Source organism: Palaemon carinicauda, unplaced genomic scaffold (genome assembly GCF_036898095.1).
Source record: "Palaemon carinicauda isolate YSFRI2023 unplaced genomic scaffold, ASM3689809v2 scaffold150, whole genome shotgun sequence".
In the NCBI taxonomy this organism is placed as follows: Eukaryota; Metazoa; Arthropoda; class Malacostraca; order Decapoda; family Palaemonidae; genus Palaemon; species Palaemon carinicauda.
In genome coordinates this window covers 91,495-106,743 of record NW_027169037.1, presented here as the reverse complement: position 1 = coordinate 106,743, position 15,249 = coordinate 91,495, and positions in this window count along the sequence as shown.

The following is a 15,249-nucleotide window of genomic DNA, read 5'->3' as shown; positions in this document are numbered from 1 at the left end:
TTGCGGACATGTCTCGTGTAGGAGGCACGCGGCTTGCGCAGCCTCCAAGGATGATCACCGCTACTGGGATCTGCAGGTATGTTCAGTGTGTACAAACCTGCTATCTGAGGCTTTTGAATCCCCTAGGTCGGCGGAGTCAAGGGACGCGGCGAGGAAGAAGCTCCGTTTATGGGTAAGGGGTTTCCAGAAGAACACCACTGGACCTTATCTTCCTAATGAGAAGATGAGGGTGTACCTTTTTCCCAAGGCTTCTACTGACGCTGTTGTTCCCCAGCCTCGGCCAGAGATCCCTCTCGTCCAGATCCCAGTGGAGGAGGATGTTGCGGATGCCATGCAGGACATCCAGCTGGATGACAAGATGTCTGACTTGTCCGACCGTGCGGAACAGGACCTCCTCGCAGAGGGTGAGGAGGAGGATCAAGATCCGATTGCCGTGGAGGAAGAGGTTTCCGTACCTTCAGACGTTCCGGTTCAGGCCCCTGAACCTATTCCCTCTACTTCGTCCGCTCTTCCAGCAGAGCTGGGACAGGCTCTCTCTTCCATCGTTGGTATGATACAACAGATGCAGAGGGAGAATAGTCAGAAGGCCGCTGCAATGGAGCTCCAGATGCAGAAGATTACAGCGTCACGTGGGCCTCCAAAGAAGCTCAACGTGAAGGACCTTCCTCTGTGCTCGGATGCCAACCCGTGGAGATATGCCGAGCACATGCCGATGACGGTCGGGAACATCGTCATGTCGGAGAAGCTGGGTTCAGTTCCCCTTGAGGAGGTGGAATTCTGGCCCAGCAGAGGGGCCTACCCGGACTGTTATGTCCGTCTGAAGAAGGAGCCGGCCTCGAAGGAGGAGACGGAACCGAAGGAGGTGATCATCTTGGATCACGCCAAGGCTCAAGCTGCACTAACGTCTGCGTTGAAGGAGAGGGGCTTCTCAAACTCTAAAGTTGCTGCTTTGAGTAAGAAGCACCCTTCCTTCGTATCTTCTCCGGCTAGGGCCTTCCCCTTTCTACAGAAAGGGTTCGCGGCCGTTTTGAAGGCGGTAGAAGCTGGCAAACCATGCCCATCCCTGGAGGAATGCAAGCCCTTGTCTTTGGCCTTGCCGTTGGACAACAAGGACTGGAAGGAGGTACATCTCACCTTCTCGGTTGGGAAGTTGGACGCCGATATTGCAGGTCAACAGTTCGGCGAAAACCTTCCCAAGTTGTCTGAATTCCTCCTACGGAGGGAACTTGAGACAAAGGAGCATCTGGCAGCCTCGATGTCTCTCCAGACAAACATGGAGACAATGGCTAGTGACCCTAAGATGCCTGAAATGCTCATGGTAATGGCCAAGATCCATCTGGCCACGGTGACAAAGGACCTCTATAGCTTTGTCAAAGCGAGGAGGGCCTGCAAAGAGTTTGTGTTCGCCTCGGCCACAGTGAGGCATGAACCCAAGAAACTCATCTCATCCAGCATCTGGGGTAAAGATCTCTTTCCCAATGAGGTGGTTAAGGAGGTGGTGGACAAGGCAGCCACTGAGAATCAAAATCTTCTCCTTAAGTGGGGCCTGTCCCTTAAGAGGAAGTCTTCCCCTGATGAAGGCCCTCAGCCGAAAGGAAAGGCGAAGAAATCAAGGTTTTCTTCCCGCCCAGCCAAGCCTTTCAGACCGCAACGTCAGCAGCAGCAGCAGCCAGCTTTGCCTCCAGTGCCATAATTGGTAGCCCAGACCCCGACCACCTTCCAATGGGTACCCCAAGCCGTGTCATCAGCATCCCCGGCATTCAATCTAGTGTTCGAGGGGCAATCGACCACGTTTCGAGCAAGGCCCAGAGGTGCAGCCAGAGGTTCGGCGAGACGCCCCTCTAGGGGAAGAGGATTCAGAGGTGGTCGCGGCCAGGGAGGCAAGACTGCAGGTCAGCAGTCAAAGTGAAGTGTCGCCGGTAGGAGGGAGACTACAGTATTTTCGGGATCGTTGGACCTTCGATCCCTGGGCCCACAGCCTGCTCAAAAATGGACTGGGTTGGAGTTGGTACAGTACTCCGCCCCTGTGCCCTAAATTTCTCCAACACTCCACCCCCGTTTTGGAGGAGTACATTCAAGAACTGTTGGAGAAAAAGGTGATCCGGAGGGTAAAGTCCATCAGGTTCCAAGGGAGGCTATTTTGTGTTCCCAAGAAAGACTCGGGGAAACTCAGAGTCATTCTGGACTTGTCACCACTCAACAAGTTCATAGTGAACCACAAGTTCAAGATGTTAACATTACAACACATAAGGGCCTTACTGCCCAAGAGGGCATATACCGTCTCCATTGACTTGTCAGACGCCTATTGGCACGTTCCAATAAGTCGCCGTCTCTCCCCCTACCTAGGATTCAAGCTACAACAAAAACTTTACGCTTTCAGAGCGATGCCTTTCGGGCTAAACATAGCCCCAAGGATCTTTACGAAGCTTGCGAGCGCAGCGCTCAAACAGTTACGCCTAAAAGGGTTCCAGGTAGTAGCCTACCTGGACGATTGGTTGGTGTGGGCAGCATCCAGAGCGGAATGCTTACAAGCTTCCCTACAGGTGATTCAGTTCCTGGAATATCTAGGTTTCATGATCAACAGAAAGAAGTCTCGTCTTTCTCCAGCTCAGAGGTTCCAGTGGTTGGGAATTCACTGGGACCTAGTGTCACACCGTTTTTCCATTCCAATGTCGAAAAGGAAGGAGATAGCGGGGTCTGTCAAGAGACTTCTAGTTTCCGAGAGGATATCAAGACGTGAACAAGAGAGGGTTCTGGGCTCTCTTCAGTTCGCGTCAGTAACAGACCCAGTGCTAAGAGCACAGCTAAAGGATGCAGCGGGAGTTTGGAGAACCTTTGCATCAAAAGCGCGAAGGGACTGGAAGAGACCGGTCCCACTTCGGCTACGTTCTCTTCTCAGACCGTGGTCTCAAGCCAGTCGTCTAAAGAGGTCAGTACCTCTTCAGCCACCCCCCCCCCCCCCCCCCGTCAGTGACAATTCACACAGACGCCTCAAAGGTAGGGTGGGGAGGTCACTCCCATCGGAAAAAAGTACAAGGGACCTGGTCCAAGCTATTTGGGACTTTTCACATAAACTTTCTAGAAGCTATGGCAGTGCTTCTTACCCTGAAGAAAGTATCCCCACGTCACTGGATCCATGTAAGGTTGGTACTGGACAGCGAGGTGGTAGTGAAATGTTTGAATCGGCGGGGATCGAGATCTCCACCTCTCAACCAGGTAATGTTAGCCATTTTACGACTGGCGGAGAAGAAGAAGTGGCACCTGTCAGCAGTTCACCTTCAAGGAGTCCGGAATGTGACCGCGGACGCTCTATCCAGGGTTACATCGATAGAGTCGGAATGGTCCCTAGACGCAGGATCATTCTCCTTCATCTCGAGTCAAGTCCCAGAACTGCAGATAGACCTCTTCACGACGAAGGACAACAAGAAGTTGCCGAGATATGTGTCCCCGTACGAGGACCCCTTGGCGGAAGCAGTAGATGCGATGTCCCTCGATTGGAACAGATGGTCTAGGATCTACCTGTTTCCCCCTCACAATCTGATGTTGAGGGTCCTCAACAAACTGAGATCCTTCAAGGGAGTAGCAGCGATAGTGGCCCACAAGTGGCCGAACAGTGTATGGTTCCCTCTAGCTCTGGAACTACGACTAGAGTTTCTACCACTCCCGGACCCAGTTTTGTCCCAGCAAGTTCAGAAGTCGACTGTCTACGCTTCATTACAGAAAACCCGGACCCTGCAGCTCATGATTTTCTCCCCCTAACGGTGAAGAAACGGTTGGGAATTTCGAAAGATAGCATCGACTTCCTGGAAGAATATAAGTGCAAGTCTACTAGAAGGCAGTACGAATCAGCATGGAAGAAATGGGTAGCCTTTGTCAAAGACAAGAATCCGCATGAGATCTCTATGGATTTCTGCCTATCCTTCTTCATCCACCTCCACGGACAGGGGCTGGCGGCTAACACGATTTCTACATGTAAGTCGGCTCTGACAAGACCCATTCTGTATGCCTTCCAGGTAGACCTCGCTAACGAGATTTTTAACAAGATCCCGAAGGCCTGTGCTAGGCTTAGACCTTCAGCTCCTCCAAAGCCTATTTCATGGTCTTTAGACAATGTCCTTCATTTTGCCTCATTACTGGATAATGAGGAGTGTGCACTGAAGGATCTGACTCAAAAAGTGATCTTCCTTTTTGCCCTAGCTTCTGGGGCCAGAGTTAGTGAGATTGTAGCCCTCTCGAGAGAGGAGGGCCGGGTTCAGTTCCTGGATGGGGGAGAACTGAACCTGTTTCCGGACCCTATGTTTCTCGCTAAGAACGAGTTGCCCACCAACAGGTGGGGTCCCTGGAGAATCTGCCCTCTGAAAGAAGATGCATCTCTATGTCCCGTAGAATGTCTAAAGGTCTATCTTCGTAGAACTTAAGACTTCCATGGGGGTCAACTATTCAGAGGAGAAACATCGGGCTCGAATTTATCTTTAAATCAACTCAGGGCGAAAATTACATACTTTATTCGCAGAGCGGATCCTGACAGTTCACCCGCAGGTCATGATCCGAGGAAAGTTGCTTCATCCTTAAACTTCTTTAACTTTATGGATTTTGAACACCTTCGTTCATACACTGGCTGGAAGTCTTCCAGGGTATTCTTTCGCCACTATGCTAAGCAAGTGGAGCAGCTAAAGAGGTCTGTGGTAGCAGTTGGTTGCGTCGTTAACCCTGTTGTTTAACTCTGCGAGGAACAGTGGATTTAATTAGGACTTTGATTCTTGGGTGAGTGTATAGTTATATGCGTTGCTATAACTAGAAGTGAAGGCTCTGGGAGCCCACAATGACTGTTCCGGCGTTATGGTGATTGTAGCACAATTACAGACAGGTGTGCCGAGCGTTTCTGACGCTAATGTCAGTGTATAGTAACATGGACGTTTAACTTTGATACCTTGGTATGTGAAAAGTAACCTGATTGTTTTTCTTTCAGATAACCATATATCCATGTACTACAGTACTTGTGTAAATTGTTGGTCATCCACCTATCATATGTATATAATTGTGGTAACCATGTCTATTTATTGTTAATCGATAAACTTGTTCTCGGGAACCTTGCGTCTCCTTCACCTATATTGATTTCGTTTCAATTATTGAGCATTCAGCCTATGTATATTAATCAGGGATATCTATAATAGCCTGTTCCTTAATGCAAGCCTTGTTGCACTGGTTTATACTTTCCTTAGCATAAAGGGCTCCATCCTTCTCAGAGGACGGTAGCGGCAGCAAGTTTAATCCTACGCAGATATAACCTTTTGTCCAATTCTACTTCGACCCGGGGGTTGGTCGGTTTTTCCCTTGGATGCTGTAGTTCCGTAAGGACTATGCTTTACTTCATATAGAGTGACACCACTATATTGTATCGGCTTGCGAGTGAGTCATACATAGGTATATGTACTCTTCGTTCGTTTCTAGAGTCTAGTAGGACTCCTCCCTGTAGGGGGCAGGAAGCGCTTTCATGGTTTATGATTAGTGAAAAGATGTATAACGGTAACATCTTAGGTCTTTCAGTCGAGTTGACTAAGAAACATTCCTGAGGAGTACGGCACGTATTGAGAATCCTCAGATACAGTAATGCTCTGGTATACTTCCATCAGGACGACATGGCTTGAGCCCAAAAAACGGATTTTGAGCGAAGCGAAAAATCTACTTTTGGGTAAGATGGCCATGTCGTCCTGATGGACCCGCCCTGTCCCTTTTCAAAAGAAAAAAAAAAAAAAAAAAAAAAAAAAGAAAAGGGCTCTAGGACCCCTCCCTACATACAGTATCTGTAGCACCTCGTGTATAGCTACAAGGAATACAGATGGCGCCGCGAGCGGCGCAGGGCACGCTTACGAAACAGGGAGGAGAGATGCTTTACGAACGGCTCCCCCCTTTTTCTTATCGTTTTCGTTTTCTTGCCATTTGACCCCTACGAAGTGTTAACTCTATTCGGGGTATAGATTGCTATGTGGCGTGTCAAGAATACGTCCGCTGATATTTACGATATCCCCAAGGTCTTTTTTAGGGATACTCGCTCCAGAAGTTAGAATTCTGGGTACCTTAAGGTAAATTCTCTGGGAATATCGCTGTAGTTGTAATATACCCTAGGAAGCTACCTTTAAGGAACTTCCATCAGGACGACATGGCCGTCTTACCCAAAAATAGATTTTTCGCTTCGCTCAAAATCCGTTATATATATATACATAAGAAGAGGATAACCCAAAACTTTAAGCATAAGTATGATAGTAAACAGAACTTGTTTGTCTGAAAGAAAAACATTAAATGCCACTCTTAAGATACCGAGGTATCAAAGTCATAAAAGTCTGTATTACAAATCAATGACATTAGCGTTAGAAACGCTCGGCACACATGTCTGCACTTATGCTGAGTTCACCTTCGGAAATGGAAGAGTCTACATGGGCAACACAGTGCCCTCACTTAGTTTGTAGTACAGTATGTAACTACACACTCACCCTGGAATTAATCGTCCCAATGAAGACCACTGTTCCTCGCAGAGTTAAATAGTAGGGTTAACACCGCGACCCACTGCTACCACAGATCTCTTTAGTTCCTCTACTTGCTTCGCATAGTGGCGAAAGAACACTCTGGAAGACTTCCAGCCAGTGTATGAATGGAGATGTTCAAAATCCATACAATTAAAGAAATTTAAGGATGAGGCAACTTTCCTCGGATCGTGACCTGCGGGTGTATTGTCAGGATCCGCTCTGCGAATAAAATATGTGATTTTCGCTCTGAGTTGATTCAGAGATAAATTTGAGCCTGATGTTTCTCCCCTGAATAGTTGATCACCCTTGAAGTCTAAAGTTCTATGATGATAGGCCTTTATGTATTCTACTGGACATAGAGATGCATCTTCTTTCAGAGGGCAGATTCTCCAGGGACCCCACCTGTTGGTGGGTAACACATTCTTGGCGAGAAACGTAGGATCCAGAAACAGGTTCAGTTCTCCCCCATCCAGGAACTGAACACGACCTGCCTCTCTCGAGAGGGCTACAATCTCACTAACCCTGGCCCCGGACGCGAGTGCAAATAGGAAAATAACTTTTTGTGTCAAATCCTTTAACGCACACTCTTCATTGCTCAACAGAGAAGAGAAATGAAGAACTTGTCTAAAGACCATGAAATGGGCCTTGGAGGTGCTGAAGGTCTGAGCTTAGCGCAGGCTTTCGGGACTTTATTAAAGATCTCGTTACCTAGGTTGACCTGGAAGGCATATAGAATGGGTCTTGTCAAAGCAGACTTACACGCTGAAATCGTGTTAGCTGCCAATCCTTGACCATGGAGGTGGAGAAGAAAGATAAGCAGAAGTCTGTCAAGATCTCCTGCGGATTCTTCGCCTTGACAAAAGGCCACCCATTTTCTCCAAGATGACTCATATTGCCTTCTAGTAGATTTGCACTTATATTCCTCAAGGAAGTCTATGCTGGCTTTTGAAATCCCGAAACGCTTTCTCACCGTTAGGGAGAGAAAATCATGAGCTGCAGGGTCCGGGTTTTCTGTAATAAAATGCAGACAGTTGATTTCTGGACTCGCTGGGTCAGAACTGGATCTAGTAGCAGTACAAACTTCAGCTACAGTTCCAATGCCAGGGGGAACCACACGCTGTTCGGCCACTTGTGGGACACTATTGCCGCTACCCCTTGAAGGATCTCAGTTTGTTGAGGACCCTCAACAAAAGGTTATGAGGAGGGAACAGATAAATCTTCGACCATCTGTTCCAGTCGAGGGACATTGCGTCCACTGCTTCCGCTAAGGGGTCCTCGTACGGGGCACGTACAGGGGCAACTTCTTGTTGTCTTTTGTCGCAAAGAGGTCTATCTGCAGTTCTGGGACTTGATTCAGGATGAAGGAGAATGATCCTGCGTCTAAGAATCATTCCGACTCTATCGGTGTGAACCTGGATAGAGCGTCCGCTGTCACATTGCGGACTCCTTGAAGGTGAACTGCCGACAGGTACCACTTCTTCTTTTCCGCCAATCGGAAGATGGCCAACATCACCTGGTTGAGAGGTAGTGACCTAGATCCTTGTCGATTCAAGTATCTCACAACTACCTCGCTGTCCATCACCAACCTTTTGTGGATCGAGTGACGCGGGGAGACTCTTTAAGGTAAGGGGCACTGCCCTAGCTTCTAGAAAGCTTTATGTGAAAGGTCTTGAATAGCTTGGACCAAGTCCCCTGGACTTTTTTCCAATGAGAGTGACCTCCCCATCCCTCCTTCGAGGCGTCTGAGTGAATCATCACCGACGGGGGAGGTGGGTGAAGAAGAACCTACTTCTTTAGATGTCTGGCTTGGGACCAAGGCCTGAGAAGAGTACTTAGCCAAAGCGGCTGGTCTTCTCAGATCTCTTCGCGCGTTTGATGCATAACTTCTCCAAACTCCGATTGCATCCTTTAGCTGTGCTCTTAGCACTGGGTCTGTCACCGAAGCAAACTGGAGAGAGCGCAGTACCCTCTCCTGCTCGCGTCTTGATATCCTTTCGGAATCTAGAAGTCTCTTGACAGAACCCGCTATCTCCTTCCTTTTCTTCGCCGGGATGGAGAAACGGTGTGACAAAAGGTCCCAGTGGATTCCCAGCCACTGGAACTTTTGAGATGGAGAAAGTCGAGACTTTTTTCTGTTGATCTTGAAGCCTAGGTACTCTAGGAACTGGATCACTTGACTGGAAGCCTGCAAGCATTCTGTCTCGGATGCTGCCCACACCAACCAGTCGTCCAGGTAGGCTACTACCTGAATTCCTTTTAGGCGTAATTGTTTGAGAGTTACGCTCGCAAGCTTCGTTAAAATCCTTGGGGCTATGTTTAGCCCGAACGGCATGGCTCCGAAGGTGTATAGTCTTCGTTGTAGCCTGAACCCTAGGTAGGGGGAGAGTCGATGGCTAATTGGAATGAGCAAATAGGTGTCTGACAAGTCTATAGAGACGGAATATGCCCTCTTGGTCAGTAAGGTCCTTATGTGTTGCAGTGTTAGCATTTTGAATTTGCAATTCACTATGAACTTGTTGAGTGGCGACAAGTCCAGAATGACTCTGAGCTTTTCCAAGTCTTTCTTGGGAACACAAAACAGCCTCCCTTAGAAATTGATGGGCTTCGCCCTTCGGATCACCTTATTTCTCCAACAGTTCTTGAACGTACTCCTCCATAACGGGGGTGGAGTGTTGGAAAAACCGAAGGCACGGGGGTGGAGTGCTGTACTAGCTCCAGCCCAGTCCATTCTTGAGTAGGCTGTGGGCCCAGGGATTGAATGTCCACCGATCCCGAAATTTCAGAAGTCTCCCTCCTACCGGTATCACCTCACTTGGACTGCCGTCCTGAGGTCTTGCCTTCCTGACCACGAGCACCCTTGAATCCCCTTCCCCTTGAGGGGCGTCTAGACGAGCCTCTGGCTGCTCCTCTAGGCTTTGCTTGAAAGGAAGTAGACTGCCCTTCGAACGCTGGGGTGAATGCCGTGGACTGTGTCGACACGGCCTGGGGTACCCACTGAAAAGTGGTCGGGGTTTGTGCCACGATCTGGGGCACTGGGGGCAATGGCAATTGCAGTTGCTGTTGCTGTCTAACAGGCTTGGCTGGCCGAGACGGTAGCCTAGTCCTCATAGTCTTCCTCTTTGGTTGAGGACCCTCATCTGGGGAAGACTTTCTTTTGATAGCCAGGCCCCACTTCTGGAGAAGGTTTATATTCTCCAAGGCAGCCTTATCCACAACTTCTTTGACCAAATCGGTAGGGAAAAGGTCTTTTCCCCAAATGTTGGAGGAGATTAATTTCCTTGGCTCGTGCCTCACCGTAGCCGAGGTGAACACGAACTCCCTACAAGCTCTCCTTGCCTTGACGAAGCCATAAAGGTCCTTCGTCACTCTGGCCAGATGAGTCTTGGCCACCACCATGAACATTTCATGGACCTTGGGGTCACTTGCCATCGTCTCGAGAGTAGTCTGAAGAGACATTGAGGCAGCCAGTCTTTCTTTTGTCTCGAACTCTCTTCGCAAAAGAAAGTCAGACAGCTTAGGGAGGTCCTCGCCGAACTGACGTCCGGCAATATCAGCCTCCAACTTTCCCACTGAGAACGTCAGATGGACATCCTTCCAGTCTTTGTGGTCCATAGGCAGGGCCAGCGACAAGGGTTTACACTCCTCTATGGAGGGGCAAGGCTTGCCGGCCTCGACTGCTTTTAGTACAGCCGCAAACACTTTCTGTAAAAAGGGGAAGGCTCTAGTAGGCGAGGATACAAAGGAAGGGAGCTTCCTGTTCAATGCGGCTACCTTTGAGTTAGAGAAGCCCCTCTCTTTCATCGAGGATGAAAGTAGAGCTTGAGCCTCAGCATGGTCCATCACTATGACCTCCTTCGGCTCTGTCTCCTCCTTTGAAGCTGGTTCCTTCCTCAGCCGGACATAACAGTCCGGATATGATGCCTTGCTGGGCCAGAATTCCACCTCCTCCAGGGGAACTGAGCCTAGCTTATCCGAGATGACGATCTTTCCAGTCGTCATCGGCATGTGCTCAGCATACCTCCATGGGTTAGCATCTGAGCACAAGGGAAGGTCTTTCACATTGAGCTTTTCTGGGGCCCATGTGATTCTGCAAGTCACTGCATTCGCAGTTCCATTGCAGCCGCCTTCTCCTGATTCTCCTTCTGCATTTGTTGGATCATTCCAACAATAAAAGAGAGGGCCTGTCCCAGCTCTACTGGGAGACCGGCCGATGTTGAGGGAATAGGCTCCGGAATCTGAACCGGAATAGCCGACACCTCGTCGACCTCTACCTCTACAACGTCTGGGGCTTGAACTTCATCCTGGACTTCTGCCAGGAGGTCTTCCTCTAGACACTCGTCCACATCAGACATCCTGTCATCTAACTGGATGTCTTGCATCGCGACCGCGACTTCAGCATCCACCTGGATCTGAACTTGGGGGGGTCTCCTCTTGAGGCTGGGGAATCACTGCATCAGCTGATGCTCTAGGGAAAAGATACGCCCTCATCTTCTCACTTGGAAGATAAGGGCCAGAAGTGTTCTTTTGGAAGCCCCTTACCCAGGTACGAAGCTTCTTCCTAGCTATATCCCTTGATTCCGCCGTCCTAAGGGAATCAAAGGCCTCAGTAATCAGGTTAGTGCACACAGTACATACCTGATTGTCCCAATACCGGAGATCATCCTTGGAGACAGCGCATGCTGCGTGTCTCCTACAAAACTCTTGTCCGCAGAGGTTCTTGCTGCGGACGTTGCAGAAAGCACTTCCGCACTTCGGAGGGTCCTTCTGTAAAGAGAAGAAATTTCCATGAGTATCAAGTGAACTATGTATCACTGGATATGCATAGTATAGCATAACAATTCAGAAAGGAAAGACACACACTTGTGTTTCCCTCACAACCCATTGTTGCAGCCTTCCAGATAATAAAATCAGATGGTTAATCTCTTCTAGAGTAACCAATGCAAAGTTTCCAGAGGAAACAGGTGGAGCTCACACCTAAGCAATGATTTTAAAGTCCTGGATAATAGACAGGAAAGAACTCACTTTCCTATCTGTAGGGCAACAGCAAAGGACTGTGCAGGAAAACACAAAAGTGTTAGAACACACAGTGCTGTACCAAAACCCATACTATAGTTTTCCTCTTACTGTATATGTTATACTGAAGAATACTAGTACAGTATAGGAGGATACGTGCCGGCCGGCACCTGTCGGCCGGCACACACCATACCTAGCTTTAAAGTATACTACTTAACAGCTATAAGGCGGCAGAACTCTGGTTCAAATGCATGTGCCGGTCGGCAGCAATTGCCGGCCGGCAACAGCCAATGTCGGCCGGCAATGGCTGCCGGACGGCAACTACACAAGGTAGTACCCAGCTGCTGGCCACACTCTTGGTGACCGGCAGACAAGGGCTGACATTAGCCGGCCGGCAAAGGTACAGGACCGATGCCAGGTGTCAGCAAAAGAACCAGAGGACTACACCTGCCCGGCTGCCAGCCTCATAGGCCGGCAGCCGGGTCGGGTACAGCACTAGAAGAAAAATAGGATGGATGCCGGGATAAGAGTGTACACTACCTCCAAGCCCGGCAATCTGAAAGAGTGCATAAAAGGAAGGGGAGAAACTAATTCAGGATTCCTGGCCAATGCCGTCTGGCTCTACAGGCAGGCATGGATGAGGGACCAAGGGAGGTCCGGGCAGCACTCAAAATAAGACCCTTGCCGGCCGGCAGCTCTGCCGGCCGGCAGGGGGCTGAGTCAATTCCACATCTTAACCTATACAAGGTCCAGATATAGAATGACGTACAGTACTGTAATGGCTAGGCCATTACGGAGATAGAGGGGGAAGGGACAAGAGGGTCCTACCAACCTTGCTATAGTGACGGATCACCCGCAGCCAAGAAACTTATCTTAGCCTAAGGGAGATCTAAGGGGGAAGGCCAGCAATACTTGCCAGCTCCCAGAGCACCAAAGCAAGGAAGGTGTTGCTACTCCCAGGGAAAGAAACTTATCCTCCCCCGAGAACAGCAACAAGGACTAGTCTGGTAGATCACAAAAGAAGGAATCATATCCACAGAAACCTTCGGTAGTGACCTAAGGAGGCTAAGCCCCCTTTGTCTGTGTCAGGCCAGCTAGGGAGACTCTACCCCAAGCCAGACAAACACAGACTCAGACTAAAAAACTCTGTTGTTCGGTCCCTCTTTGAACCATACTACTGGAACAGGAAGGTACAGTAACACCCCAGTATAGTTTTATCGAAAATAAATTCGGAAAAACCACTTAGGGATAAGCCCAAGGCTTAAACAGAGGGAGAGGGATTGCATATCTTCTCCGAAGAAAAGAAAGCAAATGGGGAGTATGATAAAGTATACTAAGGCTCCATAAGCAACTTAGCCTAGGCACCAAGAGAATCGATTACCTAAATCACCGAAACTCACTCGTATACTATCTTGGAAATATTCCACACAGTCTTAAATGTATAAAACATAGCCTAAAGCTTCAATAAAATTTTCATTACACTCGGAAAAACCAAAATCATGCATGAAGTACTAGGACCAAACGACTAGGCTACATGGCCTAGCGTAGGCCAGAATGGCGAATACTTCGCCAAAATAATACTAAGCACGAAGTAAATCCTATGTAATGCTAAATAGCTAAATTTTATTAAAGCAAAACAACCGGGAATGTCGCTCTGACTAACTAAACTTATACCTAGCGAGCGACAGCGTCCAGGACGCCTCCGGTAGGCTACGGCTCTTGTATCAAAGATTAATCCTATTAATCAATCAAAAATTTACCAAGAGCCTGCATTTATACATAAAAGACATTATACTCAACTTATCAAAAGGAATACAGATGGCGCCAGGATTGGCTCCAGGCACGCATACGAATCGGAAGATAGGGAGCCTTGGGAGCGGCTCCCCCTTTTTCTTTCCCGAATTCGTTTTTTGCCAATCGCCCCTTGCGAGATGAAATCTCTGTTCGGGGTGCAGATTGCCATGTGGCGTGTCAAGAATACGTCCTCTGATATGTCGCGATATCCCTTTCAGGAGGGATACTCGCTTCAGGAGTTAGAATTCTGGGACCTTAAGGTAAGTTCTCTGGGAATATCGCCGTAGTTGTAATATACCCTAGGAAGCTACCCTATAGGAACTTCCATCAGGACGACATGGCTTGAGCCCAAAAATGCTTTTATTATAAAGCAAATTCAGGCCCTTGCATTTGTTCCCCCCTGTGATGTTTGTGCTCTGTTCAATAGGTTAATTGAGTCTTTTGATGATGAAACTGATAAAACATTAGGAGAATTTTTACAATATTTTGAAGCTACATGGCTTGGAATCGTCCAGAGGGGAAGAAGAAGAAAGCCATTATATGGAATTGACTTGTGGTCTGTTCATGAGAGAGTTGCAAAAGATTTGCCTAGGACCAATAACTCCGTTGAAGGGTGGCATAATGCTTTTCATAGAAGAGTGAAGATCTGCAACCTAACAGAGCACAAACTTTTACGAAAACTTCGTATGGAGCAGGCCAGCACTGAAATGATACTAGGACAAATTCAACAAGGCCATGATGTAAAAAGAAAATACAAGAAATATTCTCTCCTTAACCTAAGACTAAAAAGTATTTTTGATACATATGATCTCAATGATGGGTTACAATATCTTCGAGCCATTGCTCACAATTTTTAAATAAATATTGCTACAAGTTTTTTTAATACATTAATACATTTGTATTTTCCTATTTTATGTCTTCTCATGAATAAATTTTTATTGCTTATATTGATGTATGATGTATATGTATGATCCTATATCCATTTTATTTTTTCAAAAGCGCTGAATGACCTTGTAATCCCAGTGCTTGGCGTAAGCCTAAATTGAATAATCAACTTAAAAAAACATTTATAACTCCTTGTAACTCTCTATCTTCTGGATAAACCCTAAATCCCATTGCTTGACGTAAGCCTAAAATCAATAATCATATCCAATCTATCTCTCTCTCTTTTTAACTTTTGTCTATTCTAAAGAATGCCAAAATGGTGTAATACATGTAAGATATGGTATTCCATTAATAATCCTCAACAATTGATTAGAAAATGTGATGCCTGTCATGTCCCAACACATCCCACATGTGCTGAAATACAGCAAAAAATAAAAAATAAAGACACAAAGGTATTCTGCTCAACATGCTTAGTCTGGATAGAAAATATAATTAAGTCGAGACTAAATCTGCAAATAGTTGAAGATAAAGAAGAGGAAGAAGAAGAAACAGAAGAAGAAGAAGAAGAAAAAGAAGAAGAAGAGAACAATGAACAGGATATGTGTAAGGATGCAGAAGAAATCATTGATATAACCTATGATGCCATCCAACAACATACTTATGAAGAAATAAATTACCAGATGGAAACAAATAATAGACCCAAGAGACTCTACCCGGACCTACATAATTTTAGGGAAGAGCAAGAACAAGAAAAAATAGAAAAGAAGGATATAGTCTGCAATATGCTGAAAAGAGGGAATTGCAGATTTGGCGAAAGATGCTACTACAAGCATCCAAAGATATGCCATAATTATGAAATATATGGTAAATGTGCGTATTTAGACGGATATGGAGACGAATGCAGAGATCTCCATCCAAAAATATGCAAAAACCTAAAAGAAGGAAAAGGATGCATTTACAACAAAAAATGTCGATATATGCATCCTGCAACCATGAATGAAAGTAAGAAAACTCAGCAAACTGAAAAGAAAAA